Source organism: Dermacentor variabilis, chromosome 11, assembly GCF_050947875.1.
Source record: "Dermacentor variabilis isolate Ectoservices chromosome 11, ASM5094787v1, whole genome shotgun sequence".
NCBI lineage: Eukaryota > Metazoa > Arthropoda > Arachnida > Ixodida > Ixodidae > Dermacentor > Dermacentor variabilis.
In genome coordinates, this window is record NC_134578.1 from 74,307,455 (window position 1) to 74,329,020 (window position 21,566).

Here is a 21,566-nt window from a genome sequence, read left to right on the forward strand (position 1 = left end):
TTGCTGGATACACAACTCAATGTATCAGAGTTTTAAGTGGATATCGGTATATTGGTTTGATTTGTTTGATTAGACTTTTACCTGATAACAAAACAAATTTTGCTGTTGTAGCGAAGCCGGCTTTACTGTCACTTTTTAGGGAACTACTTTAACGCAAAAGTTGTGTCGAATTTCTCTCGGTGGATGACTCGGTGCCGAAGCGCAGTTAATAAGCCGCTTCTCGACTGCGCATATAAAAAAAGACTAAATTCGTCTTCCATATCATCACTTTGATCGTATTAGAATAGAATCACCATTTGGAATAAAAGATACGAGCCCAGTAGCAACAAGTAAATGACGGTGGAACTGCACCGTAGTGTCTCCTTTGACGGAACCAGAAACCCACACATTGTATGCGAAGCATTTTGCAAGTAGATGGCTATTTTTATATGTTAGCGCTAGTATTTGCGCAAAGCGGCATCAACTGCTGCTTGATATCTGATAATGTGGACAAGCGTGTGTGCACTGACAACAACGATAGCCTCACAACTACGACAATAGTAAGAGGAGCGCGACGATGTGTAACGCATGGCGGCTGGTATACTTTTGCTCCAGCACAGAAACACAAAAGCCTCTGTCGTAGCGACTTGAGTCGAATTCCGAAGGCAACATAATGTTGTACGCCGTGTGAATGCGTCTGCAGCCTTTCGTCCAGCTCTCGGGTACATTGTTTTGTAGAATACAAAGGGTAGCTTTCACAGACACACACACACAGGCATATATATATATATATATATATATATATATATATATATATATATATATATATATATACACTCTCCCCTCACTGCGGAAAGAGAGAAATATTACATCATGCCCATTGCGTCACTTACCATTTTAAGATCATGGCGCCCCTCCATGTGATGTGTTCGTCTTCTTGGGACTACCTCTTCTTGGCGAATTCCGGTTTCTGAATGTGATAGAAAAGCTAGAATGGCAGCTAAGTTATTTTACATTGAAACCCTATGCTATGTGTGTAGTGTGCGAAAGGTGCGAGATGATCAACATGTGTGGACTTCATGCTTGGAACATCGTGTTTTATTCATAAATGTCAGGTCATTATTAGCATAGTGCTTTACTCTTCTTTCCGTCTACTTCCTGTGTATTATTGAAACAAATGTGTCTGCAAACTGATGAGTATAGGATTGCGCTACTGGTCTAACAGACCTTGATTAGCATATAGTCAATGGAATTGGAAGCATTTTATAGAGCCACAGCTTGTGTGACCCTCTTCCACTACCATGACTCTGCAAAGTAGAACAAAAAGAATACAAATTTGAAGAAAGAAAATAAGAAAAGGAGTCTAGTTTTAAAATGTATGCACAACTTTTTTCAACTTTCCATTTATGGACTGTTTGACGAGATAAATATGAACTGACTCTGATGACATAAAAGATGAAAATAGCTCTATACTCCGTAATAAATGTTTTAACACGGAATGGTCTTGATAGCTCATAATTCAAGTGTGAGCTTCATGCTTTCTTTGTGTGGAGTTCATATTCAGAAACTCATATATGAACATTGTCTTTGATGGAGTGTTTTCCATAGCTTCTAGCTTTTCTTTATGTTTGTATAGAAACCTAATGTATCTTTCTTTGCTTGTGTTTATGTACACAGGTTATGTATATCGCCACTGCACGCAGGCTGGGAAGCTTAGTCAGGCTCACTAGAGCTTTTTTTTCATGTTCTCCACTCCCTGAAGTGGCAAATAAATGATTGACTGATTGATTGACTAGCTGCACCAATATGTAATCTATTTTCAGGACTGCCGTGGAGGGAATCGTTGTCCAAAACCTTGCCAGTGTCCTGGAGGCGTTCAACGCCTGTTTGGGCACTACACCTGTTATTGATGGTGATCCAGCCGGTAAACTTTAAGGAATAAAATAAACGTTGTTGGAAAAGTCTCTTGTAAATTTCTGCTTGTTGAGAGACTGAGAAAAATGAGTTCACCTACTAAATTTGCTACGGAATATGTTCAAGAGGTCAGTTGCATCTTGTTGTTGAGAACGATAAAAGGAACTATTGAAGATACCATTGAAAGAAAGCTGCCAGCTGAATCTTTTCTATCTAGAACTCTCACATTTTCTTGAAATTATCTTATATTTCTTCCTTTCTGTCCTTTTTTGAACTGCCGGGTTCTTGGTAAATCCGCGAAAGAGGTATGTGCGACGGGCGCCTAGACTGTATATACATGTACATCTATGCAAGAAGCGCTGCCTCAACCTACCAGAAATAAAGTCCTTCATCCATTAAAAATAAAAGGTTCAGAAGTACAGATGTTCTTGGCCTGGTGCTTGGCAACCTATGGTGGTTCTCAATTCGAAGGACACATCATAAATATATCGAGGTCTCTGGCCAACCTTTGCCCAACTAGATGATAGCTTACGGAGCACAGGTGGACGGCTGACTCCATGCATATTGCCCGTTGTGGGAGGTGGCTGTGCTAGGTACAATAGGGCTGCGGCTGCTTTACGTACTGTAAAACATGGATAAGCGCCCTCCCTACCCGGAAAAAACGACACCTAAACACTTGGAAAATGTTCCTGTCACATGGCTTTTCCCGGCAAATAGCTGGTGCTGCCCGAATGAGAGCTCATGAACTCCATGCTGCCTTTCTTTCGTACCGGAAGTTTTTGATAGATAGATCACTTGTGCATTTTTCGCAAAACTTTTTCCTAGCGATGCTTTCCTTAAAGACCCGAAAAGAATGGCAGAGAAGTGTACGTGTCTTTCGTATAAACAGGTAGACGCCGAATCATCATAACCACCATCGTAATATCATCATCATCATCAGCCTGGCTATGCCCACTGCAGGGCAAAGGCCTCTCCCATACTTCTCCAATTACCCCAGTCAAGTCCTAATTGTGGCCATGTTGTCCCTGCAAACTTGCTAATCTCATCCGCCTTCCTAACTTTCTGCCACCCTCTGCTACGCTTCCCTTCTCTTGGAATCTAGTCCGTAACCCTTAATGACCATCGTTGATCTTCCCTCCTCATTACATGCCTTGCCGATACCCATTTCTCTTTCTGGGTTTCAACTAAGATGATATTAACTCGCGTTTGTTCCTTCACCAAATCTGCTCTGTTCTTATGCCCCCCCTCCCTTTACGTTACACTAATCATTCATCTTTCCATAGCTCATTGCGTCGTCCTCAATTTAAGTAGAACCCTTTTCGTAAGCCTCCAGGTTGCTGCTCCGTAGGTGAGTACTAGCAAGGCAGCTATTATACACGTTTCTCTTGAGGGATAATGGCAACCTGCTGTTCATTATCTAAGAGTGCCTGCCAAACGCACCCTAGCCCATTCTTATTCTTCTCATCATTTTAGTCTCATGATCCGGATCCGCGCTCACTAACTGCCCTAAGTAGATGCAGTCCCTTACCACTTCCAGTGCCTCGCTACCTATAGAAAACTGCGGTTCTCTTCCTAGACTATTAAACATTAGTTTAGTTTTCTGCCTTATTTATATTTGCAAAGGAACATTCTTCAGATGGTTTGGCGCTTACGCAGCCAGACCGGCACACAGTAATCTAACAATTGCATAATGAACCCTCTAGGGAGCTGGAATGTTCGCAACAAAGATACGCGAGATATATCCGCTACCACTTGCAAGCAATGTCTGTACTATGAGCTGTCAGTGCACTGCTACAGCTTTCTTTATCAAAATAAAAAATAATGTGCTGTGCAACAAGTATACTCTATTGTGTTGTTATTGGGTTCTTTACTCAAACAAAACGTTCTATTCCCGTGTGCGTAAATGCAGGTATAATTCTGAATGCCGTTTCATAGCTTGCCCCTTCCTCGTTGGGCTCCGATGTTCATAGGCATGATAAGCTAATTAAACTATTTGAAGCAAGACTCACGTAATTAGTTATGACTTTAACTTCCACCAACTGCACATGGCCCACGCAAAATTACGGTATATTATTTTGTTTTCACTAGCGCAACTAGCTCCATGGAAATAAAGAAAAATTGAAGGAAATTAAAGTGAACTCACGTGCTCGTTTATAGAGATGATCGCCTTGCTGCGGTGTGCTTCGCCATTCTTGGATTAGAGTAGTCAGTGACGATCTACCCTAGTGCAAGCCGCAGGAACGCGGACGTCTGCCGGCCCTTGCCCAAGCAATACACGCACACAGGCAATACACGCACTAATCACAGGAATCTTCGTCGTTGTTTTCTTTTCATAGGTTTGAAGTCCGCCGCAGGTACTTATCGCGCCGTGCTTGAAGTGATGCGGCCTTGTGCTATCAGCCGCGAGAAACACGTAAATGCTCTGGTGCCAACAGTAGTTTTGGAACACTCGCATGAAGAATACCTAGAAGCAGGTCATCAACTGGCTCTTTCCAGGAGTTATACGGCAGTCACTGCACTAGCTTGCAGTCTTCTTGACAGGACGGCCCATCTGTCTCGGCACCGCAGTGGAATAATTTCGTTGGCAAAGCGCTCCAGAGGATTTCACCGGTCCCAAAAACGAAGCCTTCAGAAATGCGGAGCACCGTTAACCAAAGAAACGCTACGGAGGGAACTGGCGTCTATCCGATAAAGCTGACGAGGTGAGCGACAGATCTGAAGGCCGCCATGTTTACGCACCCATTTCACTCGAAGAGCGATTCAAGGTAGCTGCGAGGCTACCTTGAAATTTTCGAGTAGAACACTCGATCTTGCCTTCACTCAAGGCGCGTTTCGAGGGGAGAGCGATTTCTGAAAAGAAAAACCGCACTCAAGGAGAATTTAAAGTGGAGGGTCGAGTCGAGGTGCGTTTGGAAATAGGGGGGATGGACACTCATCCAAGTCTCCCCTGACTAAGCAGCAACAGTTCAGAAGTCTTCTCTGACTACACAAAGACAGCTTTTGGATGTGATTGATAATTCTTCAAACACCAGTCGCAAAGCATCGCATAACTGAAATGTGCACTTGACCACTCCGCCGGGGCTGTTACCCAGTTTCAACGCGAGAACATGAAGCTATAAAGTAACAAATCGACGAAATGCTGCACGACGACATGATCCAGCCGTCGAAAAGCCCGTAGGCATGTCCTGCAGTACTGGTGCAGAAAGAGGACGGAGACCGACATTGCTGTGTCGGCTATCGTTGACTGAACATAATCTCGAAGTAGAACTTGTATCCCTCCCATGTATAGACGACACATTGGTTCGGCTCTGCAACGCTAGATACTTTTCATCGATGGATCTCAAGTCTGGCTACTGACAAATAGAAGTCGATGAGAGTCATCGCAAATAGACCGCCTTCATCACGCTAGATGGCCTGTATGTGTTCAAGGTCATGGCATCCGGACTGGGCTTGGCGTCTACAACGTTCAAGCGCACGATGGACACCCTGTTAGTAGGATTGTAGTGGCGGACCTGTCTTGTATACTTAGATGTTGACGTCAACTTCACCAGAAATATTGCCGATCAACTTAGGCGGCTTGTGATAGTACTAAAGTCATCAGCGCTCGCTCTGGCACTGGAAAAGTGCCACTTCGCTTACGATGAGCTCCTGTTCCTGGGCAACGTCATCAGCGAACCCCGGCTCCACCCCGACCTGTTGAGGATTGCAACCATCGCAAAGTTAGAGGAGACCATCGACAAAAATGTAGTGCGTAGATAACTAGGGCATGTGTGCCTACTACAGACACTTTGCCAACGACAATTCGTGCACTGTTGAGCCGTTAAAACATCTAACTAAATCTAATGCGAGTTCAAGTTCGACGCATTTGAACTGAAACGACGCATGCTGTCACCACTTCGACGAGGACGCCAATACAGAAATCCACACTTAAAGGGAAGCTGAAACACTTTTCGCAAAAATGTGTTCTCTGCGGCATTCTACAGTTTTGAGTCCCCTGAACAGGAATATCTGGTTCAAAAAGGGCGGAAACAAACGCAAGCGGCTGTTTTTTCAAGGAAACGCGCACCAGCGCCTCAGGGCATCGCGCGAACGCCGCTATTGCCCGTGATTGGTCGGGGCCGCTGTGACGTCATTCGCGGCAGTCGCCGGTCGGCGCCGCCGTTTCAGAGCGTAGCACGCTGTTCTGTTCTGGCTTCATAGCTCAGTTGTAAGCATTATGGAACGTGCTCGCTGTCTCGGACAGCTTGTATTTTCGCCGTACATGTTCGAACCGACAGCCGATACGGAAAACGATGGCGGCAACGGCGGCAACGACGATGTTGAGTGTGCCAAGAGCGAAAGCGATGTGTGCACCTTCTCGCGCGTTGTAAATCTTAGCTGGTACGTATGCTTTGTTTTCCATGTAGCTGCACGTTCCAATGACGGGAGAAAAAATGCGCTAAAGTGTCACTGAGAACTTGCTGCTGGAAGAATGCCGAAGCACTAACTTCTCATTAGATTGTAGACACGGGTGCAATTCCGCGATGTCAAGCACCTTGCCGCTGCTTGTCTAAAGTCCCGTGGCTTTTTAGTGTTGATACACGATCGCGAACATAAGTGCCGCGTTTCAAAGCGCGCACATATGCAGTGCTGCGAGGTACATTCATGGAAGTTGCTTATCATACACATCCAGAGAAGGCCAGAGGTATTGTGCAATATTCATACTATGGTTCGACGACTTTGCGATTGTGGCTCGATCAAGAATCGGTATGCGTGCTCCATGCTAGTGTTGACATAAAGATATTAGGCAGTTTTAGCACCGCCTTGTGGTAAACACGATAACTGCAACCGTACGTCGAACGTCATTAGGCAAGCCTATACTCCATTTCATACCTCAGGTGCAAGGCTGTGGAAGCTACGCACGAAGTCCGGTCACCAAAATTTATTACTGCGCGCGTTTCCGTCTATGCTTCGCAGCGTGCCAGGGGCGTTTGCTCGCCCGAGCATGCACGTGAAGCTGCCGCGACGGACTGCAATTAAAAAATGCCGAAAAGAAAATTGATTTAAAATAACGTGTTAGCAGACGTATAAGTACACGGATTGTTTCTATGGGTAAATTCTTTTTTTTTCATTCAGAACTGAGCTTATGTATGGAAAATTTTCTAAAAAATCGGGTCAAAAAACACCGAACTTTTTCTAAGTGCGAGCGCAGCCACTGCAAGAAGTATCTCAAGCCTACACAGCGTTGCACCTGATGTATGAAACGGAGTATAGCAACGCTAGCAACAACGCGTTTCCGCATTTGTCGTAAGGCTATCCGGCTATCACGGAAATGATCGGAGCACAGCACAGTTGATTCGAACTTATCTCTCCTCACCGCACGGACCCACTGCGCTGCAAGCTTCTTGTCCTTCGGGAACCTGTGAAACACCACATCGTCTCCCCCGCCTGTGTTCGCGCTGCCGAATGCTGAACAGAACGAGGGCAGGTTGCGCGCCCTTGGCTGTAGGCACTCATCACGCAGCACAGAAGGAAAGAACAGTTGACGAAAATCGCAAAAGAAAACAAACGTGAGCGGCGGCGACGGCAGATCTCTCGTAGCGTCGTTCAGTAAAGCGCCGGACGGAAAGAGGTATGCCAGCACATGCCAGCACGCCGGTCCGGCAGCTCGGTCCCCGCGAATGACGTCACTCTCGCCGGTTCTCTCCTCTGGCAACCACCTCACGCGGCGCTCCGGGAAGCGATGGGGGCGTGTCCGCGGAGGTGATTTAGAAAGCGATTTCCGGCCCTTATATTAACAAAACGAAAAAAAAAAATTCGGAATCGTAAATTATTAGGTGTGATTTTCCCAATCCCAGCAATTCATGGAAATTGAAAACCCTTTCAGCTTCACTTTAAGCCAGTAACCTAGGCATCAGTGCCGTCTTAGTCCAGAAAGGAGACGCACTTTAACAGGTAATAGCTTAGGGTCGCAAGTCACTGTAAATAGTGGAAGGCAATTATTATAAGACCGAAAAAGACTGCGTCGCCATCAATTGCGCTGTAGGAAATTGAGCCTTTATCAGCTGACAAACCGTTCAAAGTCGTCAGCGAACATCACGCGTTATGTTGACTAGCCAATTTCAAGGACCCTTCAAGACGCCTGTTGCGCTGGAGCCTCCGATTGCAAGAATATGACATGACTGTAATCTACAAGTCCGGGCGACAACACTGTGATGCCGACTGTCCGCGACAGGCCAATAGACCCGCCAGTGAAAGAGGACGAGGATGAGGAGGCCTTCCTTGGAATACTGGCGCGGAAGACTACGCTGAACCGTAATGAGCTGCCCCAGAGCTAACAAGCCTCTTCGAGCCCTTGGAAAGGAACAGCGGCGTTATCTCTAGGGCCGTCTAGGCAAGGGTTGTCTTCGTTTTCGCTTCAAAACAACCTACTCGTAAAGAACGTCTCTCCAGTCCGTGCCACCTACCTGCTTCTTGTTCCATCAGCACTGCGTCGAGAAGTACTGAACGCCCTACATGACGATCCCACCGCTGGGCACCTCGGATTGGACCGAACGGTATTGATGATACAGGAAAGGTGTCACTGGCCGCGCCTGGCCGCCGACGTCGCCCGTTACGTCAAGACAAGCAGAGATTGTCATCGACGTAAGAGATCACTGACAAGGCCTGCGGGCTTACTAGAGATGATCGAGCACCCTTGACGATCATTTGAGCAATTAGGAATGTATTTGCTACCACTCTTTCTGGTGTCGACATCAGACAATAAATGGATTGCCGTGGCGATAGATCACCTCACTTGGTTCGCTGAAACAAAAGGTCTGCTTATAGGTAGCTCACCAGAAGTGGCAAAACTTATCGTCGAGTACATTCAGCGGCTACATGGCGCCCCAGAAGTCCTGATTACCTACAGGAACGACTTTACAGCAGAGCTCATTCAATCCATTCTGTAATTCAGCCAGACAAGCAACAAGAGTAACAACTGCCAACCAACCGAAGACGCCTGCTCTTACGGAGCGCGTGAACAAGACCCTTGTCGACATGTGAGCAGTGTATGTTGAAATCGAGCGCAAGACGTGGGATACAGCACTTCCGTACGGTACACTCGCTTATAACACGCCGGCGCAAGAAACAACTCAAATCATGCGGTTCAAGCTGTTTAGGGAAGGAACCCTACGACCACTTTCGACGCCATGGTGGCGCACGTCCCCAACGAAGAGAAAGTGACGTCGATGGCTATCTCCTGCACGACGAAGAAGCACGACATCTCGCCAGCGTGCGCATGGACTAGGAACAGAGGGCCGAAAGCCAGCACAACAGACTTCTACGACGATACATGGAATACGAGCCTGACAACCGTGTTTGCGTTTGGACCCGATACGCCGACTAGAACTTAGAAGCTTTTAATCCGCTATTTCGGACCGTCCACGGTCATCCGACGCCTTGGCGCGCTCGACTAAGAGGCCGCGCCAGACAGAGGTGGCACTCACGAACTGAAATAGTTCACGTTGTGCTGCTTCAGCCGCTCTGTTAGTGATAGCAAACTTTTGAACTTTGCAAAACTGAACTTTGGACTTTCTTTTTACAGCAGAAGTGTTTAAGAGTGGTTCCCTCAGGAGTGTGCCCATGTGTCGACACGAAATCCCGCAGTTATGGAAAGAGACAGAGAGAGAGATAAATTTATAAACAGTTATAACAATGCTCTCACGGGGGAAGTGGAGCGGGCATTTAAGCACTCGCCAGACGTGTACAGATTCCGATGATTGTGCAATGCTCGGCCGACCCGCGGCGGAGGTTAAGGAGGAATCAAGCCCTCTCCTTACGTGGCCCGATCTCGAAGATAGTGATGTGCCGGGCCGACCCGCGGTGGAGGTGATACAGGCGTTAAGCACTCCCCATAGTGGCCCTGGCACGAAGATAGTGCCCTACCAGGCCTACGCACGGTGGAGGTTAAGCAGGCGTTAGGTAGTCGTCATAGGTGCGGCGATCCCTAAGAATATGCAATGTTGGCGGACCCACGGCGGAGCTTCAGTTCGACATTTAGGGGTCCACATAAACAGCTTCGCTGGTCACTCTTCATCACAGAGTGGAAGAGCAGTGGGTTTTCTTGAGCTGGTGTTAGTTTGGACTTCGCTTGTTATTTTGTTACTTTCGTTTAATAAGTGTCCTTTGGTTTTTCGTTCTCCTGTTTGTAGCATCAGGGCGATGCCTTGTGATAGGAAGGCCTTGAGATGTGTACTTGTTAACGTTTTCGGGTGACCGCTTTTCACCACCTAACAAATGGGATCGCTAAGCGCGGGACGCGCCGGAATGTGCCATGCAGTTTCTCGAATTTTATCGTTGGCTCTATTTGCTATTTGTTGCGACCGACGCTTGCGTAATCTGATTGCCTGTGCGACGCGAATTCTGCCGAACTTTGTCGAATACGCCCGGGTACCAGCGATTACTCTGGTATCTTGGATAGCTCTTGTTGAAAACCTGATGCGCCTGATCGGCAGATGAGATTCTCGACGATCGCCGACTGTGTTGTTGCCGCTGTTGTTCTTCGAGTGTAGCCTGTTCTTGCGGGCACAGGTTCGGCTAATAAAAAGGTTAGTTTCGCCAATGACAGTATGACAGTTTTCTTCACTGTCACTACTACATGACAGTATGAACGTTTGTTAATACGAAGTCTGACAGGAGTAAGAAAGCGAATGAGTGCCGATGGGTGCACACGGCTACGAACGGGAGTGATGTGCGCTTACTGAAGATTGATGACCCATTTCTCGCAAGAAGCTCGAGTCAGGTGTTGCTGTTCCTTAGAACGAATGGTGACAAGGAGGCTCTAGCCTGGTCTTTCAACGTGAAGTAGTTATATTACTCCATGCCCAAAAGTTTCCCGGTGCATGTGTTGAATGCATTAATTGTTTTGGAGGAATTAGGTTTCCGACCAAGATAGGCATTTCAGAGAGTGAGTCCTTAGAACACCTTACGTTTTATTTGAATTCAACCTAGGTGGAATGCGATGGGCACATCTATCTTCAAATAAGGGGTGAAGTTTGCATTAAGTCGTGTCCTGCACCCATACTTAGTCATATTTCCTTGGCTGCCAAAGTCATAGAGGGTTGTTGGTTTGAGGTCACCATCACCAAAATCTTCAGATATGTACATGATTACATATTCCTGGTTGATTCCGCTCAATCCTCAATTAACGTAAAAAATTTTCTCGATGTCTTGACAGTGTGGTGATAACACGAGATGCACCGGTTCATAATGCTAACTAGATTTTAAGTATCGTTTTGTTTGAGAGTTATCTTTGTTGCATATATTATCCTCGTGACAATAACACGCTGCTTCCACTTAATTCATGCCTTTATAAGCTATTGAAAAGAACAATCACTAACCTTTGTCTTCACAACGCGCTCCGGAAATCGTGGCCCCTAAAATGTCTAGAAGCTTTGACATACAAAAAGAGCGTCTTTTGGACGTAGGTAATCTTGACGATGTACTTGTTCCTGTAGCAAAAAGGGCATTACATAGTTAAGCAGAATGGCGCGCGCATGCGCAGTTGTTTGCACCCAACGTATCCCACTCTCTAAGTAAACTTGGGTGAAAGGTTAAAGTAGTAGTATTTCCGCTTCCCTGAAATTGCTCAGTTAATGCGGTGCCATAGACCCGTTTGCAAAAAAAAAACGCACAGGTTGTAAAAAGAATCATTGGCCTCCCTCTTGCATCATGCTCAAATAATTTTGTGTGCCGCCTTCCGTTATCCTGTTGGAAGCTTTATATTGGCGGGCTAGAAAATGCCTGAACGATAGATTACGAGAACATACCGAAAAATTGAACCGCTATGGGGATTGTCATGTGTGTGGACGTTGTGGTGCCTGTGGTTGTAAACTCTTGTTTAAGAAGTGCTTTGTTGTGTGTAAAAATGGGGATATAGTTACTCTAGAAGTTGTTGAAACTTGTTTGACAGCAAGGGTCAGGGATAACTGCATCAGTTACATTTTACTTGCCCAGACTACAAATTCATTCGCGTCCCCGCAAGCGGCTGGTTTTATGTGCGGTGATTGGGCCGTTTCAGTGTGGGGTCCTACAAATACGGTGGTTTTCTGAAAGTAAATACTCAGTTGAAAGTTAGCGCCCGTCTTGTTGTCTCGCTCTTGTCCGTGTCTGTCAGCGCGGCGATCGCGATTGCGGCAAGTATGAAGGTGAGGAATTAAGAAGAATGAATAAGTCAGAAAGTGATTGAGCGCCGATGAGTGCACGTGGCAAAGACCGAGAGCGAGAGCCGCTGAGTTAGAGTGGACGTTAGCAATCGCTAACCTTTTCTTGACATGGCGCTCCGGAAATCAAGGCTCCTTAAGATGTCTAGAAGCTTTGGCATACAAAAAGAGCGTCTTTCGGGCGCAGGTTATCTTGGCGATGTACTTGTTTGAGTAGGCCAAAGTGCGTTAAATAGGTAAAGAAACAGAATGGCACGCGCATGCGCAGTTGTGACAACATGAAAAGGTCGTTGAGCCGCATTTCCACAACGTATCCCACGCACTAAAGAAACTTGCACGAAAGGTTAGAGTAGACGTAGTATTTTCCACTCCGCAGAAACTGCTCATTTTATACAGTGCCAAAAGCCCGTTTGCCAAAAAACGAGCAGGTTGTATACAGAATCATCGGCCCTCTTTTGTGTCATACGTAAAGAAGCCTGTGTATCGCATTTTGTTATCGTGCGGGAAGGTTTATATTGGGCAGTCTGGAGGATGCCTGAACGACAGGTTCATAGAACATTATTTAACATTTTATCGATAATGCGATAATCACGTTTCTGTACATTGCGTTGAGTGTCGCTGTAAACCCTTCTCTAAGAAGTGCTGTTTCCTACAGAAATGTAGATAAAGTTGAGCGAGAAGTTGTTCTAGTTTGTTTGATAGCTAGGGTCACTGATAACTGCATCAGTTCCAGTGTAGTTGCCCTTACTGCAAGTAAATGTACGGCCACTTTTCATGTACGGTGATTGGGCCGTTTCGGTGTTCGGTCCTAGAAATATGGTGGTTTTCTGAAAATAAACACTAATCTAAAAGATAGTTCTCGTCATGGTGTCTCGCGCCTGTCCGTGTCTTCTAGCGCTATTACCCCCATTGCTGCGAGTATGAAGGTGAGTGAATACGAAGACTGAAAGAAATAAAGCTGAGTTAGTGTAAGAGAGTGTTCACTCATACTGCCAACGTATGGCAAAACATTTGCGCGTCAGTCACATTTTGTTGAGATTACCACAATAACGGACTGCACTTTCTAGACATCTATTTGAAGCAAGAGGCGTGATCTTTTTCTGCCTATTCTTGACGTCCGAACTGTGTGAGCCGCGTCCGTAAATGGTATCCCGCTTGTTCTTGTTTTTGTTTAGTTTTCCTAGACCTCGCGCGATTTGATTCTGTACAAAGCATTTTTTCCATTGGAATATACCTATGAGTTGCGAATCCAGTGCATTTCGCCTTGTTTATTTTGTTATTCTAAATGTAACTTTTGCACTGTGTTACCTAAGACGAAGTTGAGTATCGTCTTTTACGGCAGTGCCAAGTATGTTCGCATTCCTTCCCCCATTTAAACGCTCGCAGCTGTGGTCATCGGCTGTCGTGGGATTGTCAATGCCTTTCCGCATATGTTGTGTAAAAATCACGATATAACGAAAACATATGCACAGCGAAGGCTCTCCTCAACGAAATAACGCACCCAGAAAATGTTGACTCATTTGAGTTCAGTTACCATAATATAAGCAAACGTAGTTCTTATACACGTGTCACCATTCTTGCGAGTAGTGTATGCCTCTTGCAGCTACTCTGCGACAGCATTACGACTCTTTCCTAGCAGCCTAATACAACCAAACAAGGGCTTACAAAAACACACCTCCAAGTGCAAAGGCGAGTGAGAAAGAGTCTTATGTTTTCGCCAGTATCATTTTCTCATGCCATTTCAGTTCATCACCACATCCGGTGGAGGCCTCATGGCTGCTCTGGTCAGATAGCATTCTTCTACCGGTTTTACTATCTCATGGAGATTGCTGATGAAATGGCCCTTATATTTCGCGGGATTCATCTTGCCTTATCGTTTGCTAGTTTTCTTCTCACTGATTTCATTATGTGAAGAATTTTAACTGCTTACTTTAAACTTTTGGACATCTTAATTTCAAATATTGCTGAATTTCTTCTTGACCATTATCTTAGCAGTTTAGCCAAGTATATCGCATCCCATCAGTTAGACGCTATCATACTAAATATTTTTTTTCCGCATCAATTGCAAGTAGGACCTTGCTATGCCTTATCCGACAGTCAAGGAGCTGATTCTTAATGCTTATCATAGCATCTTAAGTGGAGAGGCCAGGCAGAAATCCTATCATCGAGTGTAGAAATACCCCTTTGCCCTCAACATCAGCACGTTAGTATTTTTAAAGTGACATGCTCCGCGACATTCTCGAAACATGTCGCAGAAATGTGCTGAGATTTTCAAATCCTATGGTATGGGTTTGGGTTTGGATTTCCAGGTTTGGGTATCAGAACAGTAGTTGCAAGTCTCTACACTTCAGAAAAAGAGCCTTCCTTCCATCGGCTGTTGATCTCCCGCGTAAGGAACTCAATAAGGCCCTCGCCTAAATTCCGTAATTTTTTATTCGTCAGGCCTATTGCCGTGATGCCGATGGACTATTAAAATCCTGCAGCATGACTTTTATGTCACATTAAGCGAATTCCTAGTTCATAACTTTATTCTCATTCCAACTACATCTCAAAATCGCGTCAGGTGTACCGTGCCAGGTCTCCAACAAAAAATATCTGTAAGCCAAATCCTTCGGCAACTCCTTTGTGGACCCCCGACACACGTGATGAACTAGTTACGTGTAAATGTCCTCTGATTAGATTTGGTATTTGTCTCTTCTAGGAAATGCCTGAGCTAAGTCCAGGTGCCTCCCCTTTTAATGCTACCATCAATAAAATTACATACTTCATCCCGTTGCTGCTTGCACAGTACCTGACACTAGTGTTCAATTTCCCAATTAACCATTGCTATACGCTTTCTAAGCTTTCTATTCAACCTCTGACCTATCCATCTTGCTAACATTGACTGCTTCGCTTTCGACTAATGCTCCAGGCGACTATCCATTTGCTCGGTGTCAACATTGGTTTTTACATCTTTGGTGGTCGCCTCAGCGTCACCTTTAAGCTGACTAGTCCACTGTTCCAAGGCCAACTCACTTCCCTCATATTTGACTCTCCGCGCTGTTCGTTTTTAAATGCATCCCAGTCAGCCATCCTGAATGTGCCTCCTTTTTATTAGCAGCTACCAAAGTAATCAAAAGTTGGTAATGATCGCTACCAAAATCTATATTAGAATTGGAGCAGGACGAATCCACCAGCCCAGGAACAAGAGTGATATGAGATGTCGTGCCTTCACATGTCGATGCGCCGCATCTGGCGGGATACGAAGGGTCTGTAATCACAGTTAAATTCAAGTCTAGTGCCTGCTGTCACAGTTTCTCCCCCCTAATAGTGCTCTGAACACACTTCCGCACATCATACGATAACATAAGGTCGCCTGCAATAAGCAACGGTGCATCCTCAGCCAGATGGGCCACCTTGGTCAAGAGAGATTTGAAACTCCGCTTCGTGTACCAGGGGCTACTCTACAGGTTAAGCAGATAAACGCTTCTCAGAGGTGCCCTTGGCCCACCTAAAATTACCTCCAGCATACTATATTCAATTTTGCGATCTGCCATGTGAAGATATGTCTAATATATGCCAACCTTCTAATAGTGAGAGTTCCGAGTCCTTTGTTGTACTTATTATCGTTCACCTCCGCTTTGAAACATGTTAAGGTCACGTAAGATGTTAGAGTTTTCTGTACCAGGTTAACCTGAGGTTTCATACCATGCGTTCTAACACACTGCTGCAGGGACGCATTCTTATGATTGAACCTCTTAGAATTACATTGCCACCTACTAAATGGAGCATTCCTCCGAGTCATCTTGACAATGTAAGTTCGGTGAACTTGTTTTGAGCTTACGCCCACTCGGCGACTTGCGCTGCTGGGCTAGCGGCTGAAAGCACTCCCGCTCCGTAACAGTGACCGCCGTTTTTTAGATATATTTAAGTTTTGCCTAATCTGTGATACGTGATATTTTCCCACTCTTCTCTCCTCTGTAGTCTACTAATTATCTGACTTACGCTTTCTTGCAACGTCGCCATGATTACCTTAAGTTTGGAACCGACCTTGTACTTAGTCCGCAACATTGATGATAAGGTCCTCTTTTTCATAGTCCGCGCCTGCGCGCCAGCCATGTTCTCTTCTGCAACCTCCGCAGAGATCGTTACCTCAACCGAGTCATCATGTTGGCTGGCCTGTCCTAAACTACCGCTGTTAGCGGACAGCAAGCCGCTCATAGGTCAAGCGGTCTATGATAAGGCCGTCAAGGGCGGCTTTTAAGCTGTGATTCTCCCTCTCCAATCGCACAATCCTATCCTTATCCCTATTGCCTTTCACATGCTCCTGGCGCTGCTCACACTCGGCCGGTGCTGATGCCGCCCTTGTCCTTGTAAGTCCTGGTAATCTGGCCTCCAGCTCCAACGCCACCTCCACCAGCTGTAGGAAACATCACCCGTGCCTCCTTAGAAACGGAGTGGCGGCTGGTGGTTGGAGTTGCAGACGACAACCGCGGTCTCGACCTTGAACGGCTGCTAGAGCGCTAGCGCCACTAAAAGGGTTGAGGGGCGCTCGCCAGCTGCCCCCTGTTCCGCCACAAGCTCGGCCCTGGGTCTCTGCTGTCGTCGAACACGTACGACGTAGGAAAGCTGGTACCACTGTCTGCATTGTTTATCCGCCCTCAGGTGTCGGGCGCCACAAAGCTTGCAACAAGGCGCACAGTTACGATCCCCTTCAGTGTTCCGAGCCCCGCATCCTCGAAATTCAAGACAATCGGGCGCCAGACAGAGATCCGCCCGACGTTGAAGCTTGCCAGACACATTACATATATCCAGCTGCTTTCGATACAGGAAACACCGGACAAGCGTTAGGCCATATCCGACAAAATTTGGCACTTCTAACCCGCCGCAGATGCGATCGCCCAAGTGACCGCCTATGCCTTGTCCGACGGCAACTCGGCGCATGCGCAGGCCAGGCCGTTTCACCTCCGCTCCTCCTCCACTTTCCGCATCATGCTGTCAATGTTGCCTCCTCCTCCATTTCCTCTTCCTCTAGTACTTTAGTAGAACCGTGAGGGCACTTGTGTGTATGGAAAATTTCCAGGCAGGCACAGAGTAGTGGAACCCAATTTTTCATTTTTGAAAATCGCACATAATTTCAAATATTGTTTATTGAATTTCAAAGTCCAACCTAGAAGTTATGGATACCGAGCACGCCTGGCTGCTTCGTCAGAGGGAAAGGCCTGGTGACGAAATGTGGACTGAAACTATGAATGATGGCGCGTTAGTCCAAATAGGGAAACGACACATCGGAGCAGATGTTTGCTTCCCAAAACGTGCAGGATTGGCACCTGTTTGACAGCCTGATACGTTGAGCCATGTTCAGTTTAAAACTTGGTCGTGGTCTTGGTCACGGGGCGTTTCCATCTGATTTGATAGCGAGGCGGCGTCTTCTGCGCTCCCGGCGTGCCCGGTTTCGATATTGCGAGAATAAACTGTGAATTATACAGCGAAGTTGTATATAGCTGGTCTCTGGCGGTGCTCGACGTCCCTCTGTCGCGAAAATTTGTCTAGTTTCTTGCGGATGCTCCGTAGCTCTCAGTGTAATGTAGATATATTGAAAAAAAAACAGGGAAATTAGTCGCTAAGACGTCTTTATTATAACGCCGACTTTCATTTATTTGTCATAATTAGACTGTTCACGGTGAAGTTGTACACATTACAGAATTTCCGTCTATTGTCAATACACGGCCGTCTACGGATAGAGTATGGTTAGAGGAAACAGCTGAAACTTGTTTTATCAAAGCTAGCCGAAAACAAGATACATGACAATTAGCCACTGAGACGACTCTAACATTACTCCGAGTAACATCTACTTTTCATTCCTAGGTAGTTCGCAGAAAAGTTGTAAATATTGCAGAATTCCCGTCTGCCAAGCAGCGGCACTTGCACACACCACTAATCCATAAAAGAACAAGAAAATTTTATTCCATAGTAGGAAGATGTGTTCGTTGTCTGTGTGCTCCAATAATAATAATAATAATAATAATAATAATAATAATAATAATAATAATAATAATAATAATAATAATAATAATAATAATAATAATAATAATAATAATAATAATAATAATAATTTCAGCTACATAGATGTGTCGATTGGTGTAAAATACATCATATCTCCGCTACTCGTCTTTCTTCATAGAGGGGAAAGACTGGTGCATTTTTACGAATATTTCGAATTAAATTCTCTTTCTGACGTTAAGAAAACTGCAGTGCAATCAAACATGACTGCCTCCAAATTTGCTATATATTCTGCTGAAACTACCGTTATCAACAGCAAAATACGTTTGCCAAGCCTATGCACATCTTGTAAAAAACAACTGGCACGTAAGGCTGAAAAAAGTTTCAAGAAATATTATATGCCCAGGAAAACACCTTTGTATTGAAAGAAATCTCGTGTCATGGTGGCTTTATAAAAAGCTGTTTAGTATACACTTAGGTCATAGTTTGACAGGTGAGCGTATTTGGGCATTCATTGAAATGTGAAATATGTATTTCAAGGGCAAAAACCGTTCGCAAGGTTGTATTTTAGGTAATTGAAAAAGTGCGCTGTATGGTTAGTTCGTGTTCCGCAAATTTGTGTAATGCTGTTCCCAATGTTTTAAAATAGCGGTTCGAGCTAAATTCTGAACCAAAACAAACATTGAAAGAATCGCGCTCTCAGGTATGTGGCTCTAACACTACGTCAAGGCTCAATATATTTGATTTTGAATTTTGCAGTAAACAGGAAATACATTTTGATTTGAAAACTTATCAGTGAAGATAGGTAGCCTTTATAAATGTGAACAAATCCCGCAAATACACGTTAAATATACCTTCGGTTATACAGCTGTATTTATATTAGAAACACATGCGAGAATAACCCGTGTACAATTCTAAATTTTGAGTGTAAGATATGTTAGTAGAATCATTGAGAGGCAGGAAAGGAAAACAAAATAGGAGGAGAGACAGGGAGGTTAGCCAGTGTAAGTACCGGTTGGCTACCCTGTGCCGAGGAAAGGAGTAAAGGGAATAAAAGGTGAAAGAAAAGAAATTGAGGAAAAATCACACAGTAATGCGATGCTACGCGCTATGACATTCAAAGACGGTCGCACAATTTACCCGCACCTAAAAACTTGAACGGAGCCGTTAAAGCCCTCAGTGCCGAAACCCGTCGGGACCAATGTCCTATTTATTTATTTATTTATTCAAATACCCTAAAGGCCCAGCAGGCATTACATGGGGGGGAACAACAGTTAGTACAAAGCAACGCAGTACCATGATGTGTACAGAAGTCGCTCACCATTAACAGCATGTTGAAGAGAAAAACCAAATATAAAGATACATATCTCCAATAATCAACAAACATTCAATTGTTACAGAGAGTAGCGTTATATATATACACACATGTAAGAAGTGAGGAGAGGGGAAGAATGAAGGTTACAGCTCAAGGTGACATTTCAGGCTGGTTACAAACGCTTCGTAATCAATGACAGATGCAATGGTGCCAGGCAGAAGATTCCAGTGACGGATGGCTAGAACGAGCGGCGAATGAAAGAAGAGGTTTGTGCCAGCAAAGATGGGTTCGACTTTGAGTTGGTGGTCAATGCGTGGGAATATGCGATGCGCTGGCGTGAGACGGGATATAGCAAAGGAAGAGTGGCTGTGATACAATTTGTGGAAAAAGGACAGTAGGAAAAGATCCTAGATCTTTTTCTTCTGTGAAGGGGCGATTGTCCAGCTTTTTGAGCGCGTCGCGATCACTTTTCTTGACACACTGTAACGGGGACAGTCACAGAGGAGCATAGGAAGTGCTCGTTCGTCTCCTTGCAGCCGCAGGTGTCGAAAGTGAGGCTGTCGGCCATTTAAATACGGAATAAATAGGTGTTCGCTCTTTGTAACCTTGGTGGAAGACGAGTTGAAGACGTGGATCGAATCTGGGGAGACATGCGTTTCTGAATTCATTTCATTAGTGTATCTTATGACGTGACGCTATAAGGTTCCCTGCTGAATGTAGCTGGACACAAGGATAACTTTAATGTTCGCGGGTGATCAGTCTAGAATTTGTAGGCGGTCTATTTACGTCCCAAAAACCGTGTTTCCTGTACTATATCTGTCCAGTAATGAAACATTTAAAAAAGTTATTATGTTACGGTATTTTCCGTTACAAAACCACGATCTGATAATCAGGTACACCGTAACGGGGAATTCCGGAAATTTGGACCACCACCTGGGGTTCTTTAACGTGCAAACAAGTCTAAGCCATGGGTGCTTTCGCATTTCGCCCCCATCGAAATGCGGCAGCCATGGCCGGAATTCGGTTCCCCCACCTCGTGCTTAGCAGCCCAAGACCATATCGACTGAGATTAGCATCAGTGGCGTGTCATTTTTTAAGGTTTCTTGGCAGGAATAAATGCTAGTGAACCAGCAAAAGTGCAGCGGCTCAGTGCGTCATATGTGGCAGTAGGAATATCTCTGTGTGACAGACGTTTGGCCGCCTGCGTACATGGCGGCAGTTCAAAAATAATCTCCTCATCAATGTCACGACAACATTAATAGAAGAAGGTCAACCTTCAAGCGCAGCTTGAAGAATATTGAATAGTCCAGGCTATAGAGGTCGAGTATAGTTCATAATAAGTATAGTTTACAAGAGTCGTACAGCCAATCAGGGGCGAGAAAAATCTGGCTTATCTTCAGGCGGTGAGTATAAATGAGTGCGGGAAAGAAATACCCCCTATTTTTTTAGGACTGCCGATGAAATTTAATAATTTGCTTTGAGTATAAGCATATTCTTCGCTTCTACTGTTTTAGAGACGAATAGCATCGTCTACCTAGGTCAGGAAGTTGCGACATCAGAAGAAAAGGTAAGTTACTTTGTTGGCACCAACAACAGGGAAAACTGCAGTTACACGATTATATAGACATTTGGATGAAGTTGTATGAAAACTTAATGAGAATCGATAATACTGTCAGGTCTAACAGTGGAAAGAGCTGCAACTTCAGAGCATCCTATTGTTCATGATGACACAGAAATCAGGAGAATATACTAAAGAATCGGTGTCACAAATGTGCCAGAAACCGCCAGAATGTTAATATGATCTAAGTTAGTAATTCAATAGTTCGTAATTCAATGAATGAAGCAACCAAACTTTAGTAGGATGCGTACATTATAGTTAACAAATATAGGACATTTCTACTGACTCAGAGGTATGCGCTAGTTTGTTACCAATCACGGTCACAACTACCTATCGCTGCACTCCTTATTAAGGCAAAAGCCCTTATGAGTATCATCGTTCAGTCGAAATTCAAAGTCCTTGAGCGAAAACGCGGTGACGTCTCAAAGGGTACAAAAACTATTAACATCATCATCAATGGCAGATACGCTTGTAAGGATTCCTTGGCCAATCCCCCTAGTGGGTATGAATTACTCTAAAAGGCAAGCAAGCAAGTAAGAAATATACACGATAACGATGGCAGGTGAAGCAAATTAGG

General features: G+C 45.0%; 1 long non-coding RNA gene across 3 annotated transcripts in view; it reads right to left on the reverse strand.

Annotated features, from left to right (window-relative positions):
* Positions 1–872: 872 nt before the first annotated feature.
* Positions 873–21,566, reverse strand: part of LOC142563578 (uncharacterized) — a 111,031-nt gene continuing 90,337 nt past the window's right edge. The window contains exons 3-4 of one of the 3 annotated variants that reach the window (XR_012824341.1): positions 11,253–11,363; positions 873–949 (exon numbers count right to left, since the gene is read on the reverse strand). This is a non-coding gene — a long non-coding RNA (uncharacterized LOC142563578). Of the gene's footprint in view, positions 950–1,080; positions 1,287–11,252; positions 11,364–21,566 lie in introns of those variants that run through there. The other 2 variants (XR_012824342.1, XR_012824343.1) reach the window with 2 other exon arrangements.